This window comes from Cyanistes caeruleus, chromosome 3, assembly GCF_971803275.1.
Source record: "Cyanistes caeruleus chromosome 3, bCyaCae1.hap1.1, whole genome shotgun sequence".
Taxonomy (NCBI): domain Eukaryota; kingdom Metazoa; phylum Chordata; class Aves; order Passeriformes; family Paridae; genus Cyanistes; species Cyanistes caeruleus.
The window spans coordinates 73,331,402-73,340,025 of NC_141703.1; the positions used below are offsets into that span (position 1 = coordinate 73,331,402).

General features: G+C 43.3%; 1 protein-coding gene across 4 annotated transcripts in view; it reads right to left on the reverse strand.

Annotated features, from left to right (window-relative positions):
• Positions 1-7,180, reverse strand: part of ELMOD1 (ELMO domain containing 1) — a 44,491-nt gene extending 37,311 nt beyond the window's left edge. Inside the window, exon 1 of one of the 4 annotated variants that reach the window (XM_023920162.2) lies at positions 5,797-7,180. The gene's annotated coding sequence lies outside the window, so the exon portion shown is untranslated. Of the gene's footprint in view, positions 1-5,207; positions 5,375-5,429; positions 5,733-5,796 lie in introns of those variants that run through there. The other 3 variants (XM_086881960.1, XM_086881959.1, XM_086881961.1) reach the window with 3 other exon arrangements.
• Between the last annotated feature and the right edge of the window lie 1,444 nt (positions 7,181-8,624).

The following is an 8,624-nucleotide window of genomic DNA, read 5'->3' on the forward strand; positions in this document are numbered from 1 at the left end:
GGATGCTGGCAAAGGTTTGATAGGAGAAAACAGGAAAGAGGGGAGAAGACCACATGGGAAGAAAAGAGAAAAAAGAAGCATGAAGACTATTGAAAACTGTTCCTGCAACAACTTTACTGAGGGGGAAGAGGAACAAAGTGGAGCCAAGAGAAATACAGACAGGATGATTGACAGGATCGCCATTAAGCATTTATTCTTAACACATTGTAACACTGAAAATCTTCTTCCTTCAGTGTCTCTTTCTACTTAGAAAAGTGGGCATACTTTTATGTCTTATATTCTTAACCTCAAAAATGTTGTGATCACGAAAGTGATAGAAAAACTTCCAAAAGGAAGTACATTATACAAGTTTCCAGAACCCTTGGAGCAGATACACTCATAATAATTCAGTAGTATGAACTGATCTTATCCTTGAGATAGTAACCTGTATAATATAGCACATGTTGGACAAATGAGGTTCAAAGAACATCTCAGACCATTGGAAATATTGTTGCAGTCCTACTTGTAAAAGTGGGGAGTAGGTAGCGTGGCCTTTTCCTAATTTGTGCTTATGGTATATCCTGTTTTCCATGTCATCTGCTGGGAGCACCACCATTTCTTTCCCTTCCTCTCTCAGTTCAGCAAGAACTCCTTTTTTCCTCCTTCAACCCATCTGTTCTCCTCAGGCTGCTTTAAAGCTGACAGCGTTAGGGCCTAGCAAGCCCAAAATTAACAAACCCCACATTGATTTTAGTGTTTCAGAGGAACAACCTGCTTGATGGCACACATCCAAGCCAATGTTGATATGGATATGGCATTGTGAGAGCAGAGTGGGAGAAGGAATAAGAGACTTGCTCTTATAACTGCCTACCAGAAGAGGACTACAGTTTCCATGACCACAGGACAGCTTTGTACTAAGAGGCCCAATTTTTATCACCTACACACACATGACTGTGCAAATATTATCAGTGTGGCAACAAATTGCTGCTATGCCATGGACAAGTCTCAACATCCAAGTCATTCTGGAAGATAAAGGAAGGTAGGAATGTAATTCTATTTTTCAAATATCTGAGTAAGATTACTAAAAAAGAAATGAAAATAATTAGAAAACTTGTTTTCATTACTAGTGAAATCTGTAACTAGCCACAGAAGCTCTTGCTCAGTTGAGCAAGTATAATAGTATCAGTTTGGGGGTCCTAGGAAACTTACCGATTCACTTTTGGCAGACAGAGGCATGGGCACAGGCATACAATAGGGGCTTAAATGGCAGATGGTATATATATATATTTTGATACATATACATATTTACTGTATGTATATATACTATATGTATATACTAAAGAATAACTCGTGTCTGTGAAATTGATAGCCAGCTGTACACAGTCTTAAACAAGCCTTCTGAGCAGAAACTGCCTTTCCTTCTTAAGCACCATCAGAACACATTGGCCAACATGGCCAAGTTAGAAGGATGATACAGAGAGCTGTGGAGACAGGACTTTGTACAACTAATTCTTTTGGGTTTGGTCTTGTCCCTTAATTTACCTGAGTATCCTTCCCTGGAAAAGCAAAATACATAGCTACAGAAAGAAGCTACAGCTACATCAGTGCAGAGCACAGACCAACAGAAATGCTGCTGTCAAGCAGTTGAAATTGAAAATGTATAGGATGGGGAAAGGCAGTTTGTTTTCTAAAAAAAAAACAGCACCCTATACAGATGCTGGAGTAGCTCCAACCTGGTCCCTGAGGCTGAATACCAGGTTGCAATTCGTGTGCTCCCAAAAATTTTTCACCTATTTATTCTCAGGTGCTCCAAGACTAGTTCATAAAGAAAGGTGAAGAACAAAAGCCAGGAGATTTGCTCGAAAAACATTAGTGTCTACATCTATATTGAGACTAAAAATGCCTGTGAAGTTATTTCCTACCAGAAAGGGAAAACCTCACAGGTACACAGTTTCTTATAGACACAGTCCTGAGGACCACTACTGCACCTCCTAACTTTGCTCTAACAAGTTGCAATGTCACCTGCTTATATTGTCAATTCTTCTCAATTCCAGTCTTTGTAGTTCCTGTATTTCTCCTGTTCCCCAGACTCCTTTTGATGCCTGTGGCTGTATCTGAACTAGAATAGAGTGCTCAGCCTGCAGATATGCAGACAGATTAGGATGAGGTAAAGACACTATGCCAAATTGTTTCATTTCACTCAGGTACTTTAACTACTGGGAGGGCTAGAAACTACCTTCTTGAAGGGCCTCTCCGCTGTAACAGAAAGCTGAGAAGTCTTTGCTCACATTTTGCAGAGGAGTAGGTTACTGAGCTCCAGAACACACTGCCAGAAACACTTGAAGCTGATGAAGTTGTTGTGGTGCTCTTCATTGGTTTTATGCTAAAGTGAATGAGAACTGCTCACTAGACTACAGCTGGGAGGTACTTTAAAGAAACCAATATCTTTCATGAAAGGCTCAGTAACTGAATGGGAACACTCCAAAGCAAAAGTCCTGGTGTAGTTCCAATGGGAGTGTTCAGGTCTCTTGCAGCCAGACTGCTCTGAGACCTGAACCGCTGCAAGGCAACCGGAGAAGGTCTTTGGAGGATGTGTCAGATACTTAAGCCGGATGCAAGCCAAATCACTAGTGTAAACATATCCATAATGTGTCTCAAGGCAAAGTCAGACAGGTCAGTTTGTCACCAAAATGCTTGCTTTGCCTTGAAAAGGAGTGCTCACGCAGTCCTACGTACCACTAAGTAGCAACTTGGGAAGCTGCTCCCACAGCTTCTGCTGTCATGCTTCCCTTTCCACTGCCTGGCAGGAACAAGCAGAATTTCCACCTCCAGCTCAGGCTTGGCAAATCCTGCGGGCACAGCACTGCTCAGCTGTTAGGTGGCTGAGCCCATATCATCTTAGATGGATGCTGAGGATGCTAAGCCTGAACCATAGCCACAGTCCTGCATGACCACAAACATTCTCCACATCTCTTTACATCGGTCTCATCTTTTATTTTTCCTTAACTTTATCCTTCATATTCCTTTGGAATCTCACCACCTGGTTTCCCTCTCAGTATTCCAGTAAGCTCTGCTCTAGAGTTTACTTTTCAGGCCTCTTTCCCAAAGCTTGTATTCAAAGAGTAACATATTTCATGCAGTCCTTTGCCCTGCATTACCAAGCAAAGGATTTAAAAGGAATGTCAAATGAAAGAAGCTTTCCAAACAAGAAAGCTGAGCAGATGTTCATAAAAAAAATTAAAATATCGTCTTATGAACCATAGGGCATTAAATGAAACAAGATTTGATCTCCAGGCAACCCAAGTCTGTTCTTCTTGCAATTTTCTGCTAACACTTCAAATGACCCCTTGGGAAAAATAAAGCTTGCCTGGCTCTGTATAGTTACAATGCCCTGACTGTACAACTGAACATAATTTTTGTTTAAATTGGTTTATAGCTGATAACAGCTTAACTTTAAAATACAAGATTATTTAAATACTAGCAGCAGTCTGGAGCACTACATATGCCAGAATTTGTGCAACAGCATTCTCCTTGTAACCAGCAGCAAGTCTGTTTGTGCAGGGAAGATGACAGATAACAAAATAATCACTTAATGCAACATAGCCCTGAAGTTTACCACTTAAGTATAGCTTAGCTCAGGGGGCTGCAATTCCCTGTCAAGAGTGACAGGAAGATGTTTGAACACGGGAAATTCTTGGGTTCACACATGTCAGTAAAGTAATGTGATGCTGTCCCATGGTTAATAAAGCCCTGTCTCAAAACTTGAGCTGGCTAAGGATTCATGGACACTTTGGTTATGTGCTCAGCCACAGCGGGTTTTTACACTAGCAGAATATGTTTCACCGTGTATCAGTGAGCCAGCAGGAAAGTTAACGAATGCATTTTGTCGCATGATTTTTCTATTGTTTGCTCCTTTCCTGGAATAATTTTCTGCCCATTTTCTGTTTAGAGTGATACATGCAGCATCTGATACTGTCACATGATTTCACTCTTGAAAATCATAGGCTTCCTGTCTCTGAGCTTCTATTAGCCTTGATGATAAGTCATTTGCTACAGCCATGTAGTTTTGCCTTAGTTTTAGTAGAAATATTTCTTAAAATGATATGCAGATTATGAGAGCTGAACAGGTAAAATGATATTTCTAGATGTAGCTCCACCTGTTCAGTCTGGCCTACAGTGGAACACACTTTTTAAGACAGTCATAAAAAAGCAGCCTCTCCTAAGAATCAGTAAGTCTCATCTGAACCTGCACTCTGCTAAATAGATACGAGTATGCAACACCTACCAAATTACTACACATAATGAGGCTTTTGCTGTTCTGTTCCCGGGGAGATGAAATGTTCTTATCAGACTCAAGTGATTCAACTATTAATCGATCTATGAGTACAAAACAACATTCTTTAAAAATGTGCAACGAAACGTTTGGAACAGAAGGCAATCAGTAAGCTTATTGTAGAGCACAGGGATGATGCAGGATTTTAGAGATGCTATTTTTCCTATTCTCTTTAATTTTAGAATAAATTAGAATTACAAGGAGTGGAGGAGGGGGGCAGGGGAGGAAAGAATGAAAACCTGGATTTATAGCTACTATATGCTATAGCATACTATAGCATGCAAGCCACAAAATAAATTTCTTTCATTTTCTAAAATGGCTTCTTTGTTTCAAACGCCTTTGTCACAAAAAACAGCTTGTTGTGATCACACTGTTGAGTTGACTGAATTGGGACAAAGGTGTTGTTCTTCCCTCTCCCCCACCGCCCCCATTCTGATATACACTTTCGCTGTCCTCTTTTAGCCATTTTAAAGGAAATTGTAAGAAAAGCAGAAACTGTGAGGACAAAGGGAAACATCAAAGACATAAATCCTGGAATAAACTCGGAGCAAGTGTAACTTCAATACACAATGACCATGTGGGGGGATGAAGGGGAGGCGGGGAAGAAGACAGTGCCATGGAAAAAAAGAAGTCATCATCGTGGTGCGCACCCGTTGGTGGAACTGAGGTGCCCAGAGCCCAGGGCAGGTGCGGCGGGGCAAGCCAGGCCAGCGGCCCCGCTCGGGGCGAGCTGCGGGGCAGGGCAGGGCGCGGAGCCCACTGCGGAGCCGCAGAGCCGTGCGCCTGGCGGCCGCCCAGTGCCGGCCTCCTCCTGTACAATTATAAAGGTTGGGGCCGTTAGAAAAAAAAAAAAAGAAAATGAAATTAAAAATTTAAAAAAATCAACTACAAATACCCCAAATGCGCAAACAGCTCAGCGCCTCCAAATTTCCTTACGCCGCAAGGTCTTTCCATAAAGCGTCCCGCATTCAGAGGGGCAAAACTTCTCTCCCACCGCCGGGCGGTGAACGGGGGAGGGAAGCGGTGCAGGGAGCTGCGATGCGATGCCCGGAGCCGCCTCCCGTCGCTAAGCGACCCTCGGGGCCGCCGCCGGGGCCCGCCGCCGCCGCGCACTCACCGCTCCGCGCCGCTCCATGCCCGCGGCGTCCCGAGCCGTCCTTCCGAGCCGGGAGGGACACGGAGCTGCCGCCGCCGCCGCGATCTGGGTCACCCGGCGCGGCGCCCGGCCAAGGTGAGGAGGAGGAGGAGGCGGAGGAAGGCGGGCGGCGGTGCCGCCTACCGGCGAGCGCGGAGGGAGGCTGCGGCGGGGCCCGAACCCGCCCCGCAGGGAGGGGAAGGGGCCGGGGAGCGCAGGGAGCCAAGGCGCGCTCCGAGCGCGCCGCCCGCCATGGGTGCCCGGCCCGCAGGCAGGATGCCCCTCTCATCCCTGGGCTGCGAGACCTTTCCCCTCGTTCTGCCCGCGCTTGCCGAGGAAAGGCGATTACCTGTCTGCGCTGCAGGGGAGTCCAGCCACAGCGGTACGGTTAAGGTCCTACAGGAAAGCGGGGAACATCTCCGAGCTGTTAAGGTCCCGGCTAACTGGGGTAGTACTCAGCGAGCCAGTATCCTTCCTCCATATCCCATCCCACCGACCTGTCAAGCAGTTCGGTGTCCTTTCTCCCCCAGTAGTATATCCTGAAGGCTTTTGATCTTCAAAGTTTAAAGTCAGCTAATCGGGATCATAGGCATGTCATTCTATTTATATAGCTCTCCCCTCTAGGAGAATAACAACTGTTGTTCTGCAGCATCCACAGAATCATTGAAAGTTGCCCGGTGCAGTATCTACTGCCAGTAGGCAAGTAGTGTGTGTTTCATTCATCCTTACTGCTGCATGCATCTGTCCAGATGTTCCTTTGAAGCTGTAAGCAACCTGTCAGGCCACATCGGCGTCCCAACATTAGCCAATAGTCTCATGTTTTCAGAAGTCCTTTGAAAATGCTAATTAACCTATTTTTCTAAGTGTTCTCTATGCCTAAATTGAAAATAGCTTTCTGCATGCCTGTTTCAGAGACATGGTCTAATTTCTTCTGCATCTCCTTTTTCAGTCATTTTGATCCCATAATCAACTGTCACGTTCAAGAAGTATGGTGAAAACACTTGGGTCGTTGTGTTAAACATTTAACAACTAGGAAACGCTGTTCATGTCTTAAGGCAAAGCAGACTGGTAATTAATTCTCCTTCTAGCTAGAGCTGTGTAGTCTCTGTGCCACCTGCCACCGGCATGCTCGATGCACCTGGCTGGCAGGTGCTGTGTCCTGCCGAGCTGATCGAGTGGCAGGGACAGAGGAGGTCCCAGCAGCCTCCACTGCAGCTGTGTGGTTCATCAGCAAATGAGGTCTGACGCTCAAAGAAACAACTGAATGGTCAGTATCACACTGCAGCTTTACCACCTCATCTCTTATTTGCATCATGCTTTGCACATTGAGGTAATCTTTCAAGGTTAATTCCCTGCATTGATGCAACTAGAAAAGACTCCTGTCTCCTGCTTTACAGCAGTGTTTCTAATTATTATATCACAACGATGTTCACCCCCAAAATATCAGATCCTTGCTCTTAGGTCCTGTGCCTGTCAGAAACTTCTCTAGAACTAGGCTAGAGAATCCACTGCAGGTCTATAGATGTCTGAACAGAATAAACTCTAAACTGGGGGACTTTACAGAGGCTTCAGGAGCAGAGTTTGGTTACGCTTCCCAAAATAAACCTAGGAACAGAGATTTGTAAGACAATTCATTCATAATTATGCAAGATGAATCATGAGCATGAAAAGCCAGATCCTTGCTACAGAAGTAGCCTTACTTTCCCAGATGACATGCTCTTCTTCATAAATATTAAGGAATTCAAAATGTGAGACAGAAAGCCTTATTGACTTGTTCCCTTACTGTCGTGGCAAATTTAGGGGTTCAGACCAATATGTTTGGAGATGGCCTTCTGCCCATTCTCTGGAATCATGCAGTGGTACATAGCTGTACTGTAGTCATGTAGTGCCATTTCAGATATGCCCCAATTTTTTTGAGACCCTTGGTTTGATGTACCCTTTCATTCAATATGTTTGTATGGAAGCTACTCAGGTTACCATGACTCCTATCTTCAGCATCATTGTTTCATGGGAAGTTGAGGCAACCTAGCATTTTATAAAAGCTCTTTTGTTTATAAGCAGTTGCAGAATATTTTATTATGCTGTACTTCCCTTTTAACAGCATCATTATTTTTAATTTATGGCAAATGAAAAAAAAAAACTGTGCATGACCGCAGAAATATAGCCTGTATTTAGAAGTGAAACCATATTAGAAAAAAATAGATGTAGGACCCCACTAGTTGAGCAATGTCACACTTTTCCAGCAATACCTCATACAGCCTGCTGTGCTTAATAAAAACCAGCAAGGTCACCTGCATGATTAATTTAGCATTGGAAAGAAGGTGACAGAAGCAGCAGAAAAACCAGATAGCAACATACCTCACTCAGATATTGGTGAAAAATCAAAAACTCAAGTCCCTTATTATTTTGGATAGAAGCTCTTGCTGTTACAGAAATTACTGATAAAGACAAAATTGATAACAAGGACATGTGCTGTGTCCTTGTGAAGAACCTAACTATTGACATCACCCAGCACTTTTCTCAGACAGTGTGCCACCCAAGCATTATTAAATGCACCATAAGGAGTTAAATTTTAGTTAATGGTTTTATAGTATCTTTTTTCCTTTTTAACAAGTAACGTTTTTCATTTTGTGACAACACAGAGGTGGCAGAAATACTTTAGTTACACTTGTATGCTTTGACTTAAAATCAAAAAGAGAAAGACTGTATTTTACCTAACAATCCTAGTACTGCTGAAATAGTCTTAAGAGTTTTAGTAAGAAAGGAGAAGGAAGGAAAAGGAAAACCCTCCTTATTTACATAAGGAACTTTCCTACTTAAATTTTCAAGATCTATGGTTCAGATTATCAATCCCTCTAGTTTTCACTCAGCATGAGACTACTCTCTCAGTAAATGACAAACTTTTCAAGCTGTTCTCAAATTTCCTCATTTGCTCCTTTTGAGAGGATTCTTGTCATCTGGCGATTTTTTGTGCCTGGTTTAGGACAAGCATCAAATACAGATTGTCCTGCAGTGGTGAATTATATGGCTCTCATGCACTGATATTATAGCAACTCGGGCTGTGTGCACACAAGCTTCAGGATAATTTTTTTTAACCAATCTCATAGTTATTTTGCTCATTTCCAGTCCCAAATTTTGCCTTACTTGTATTCCTTTGACTGAAGATGCCATAAAATT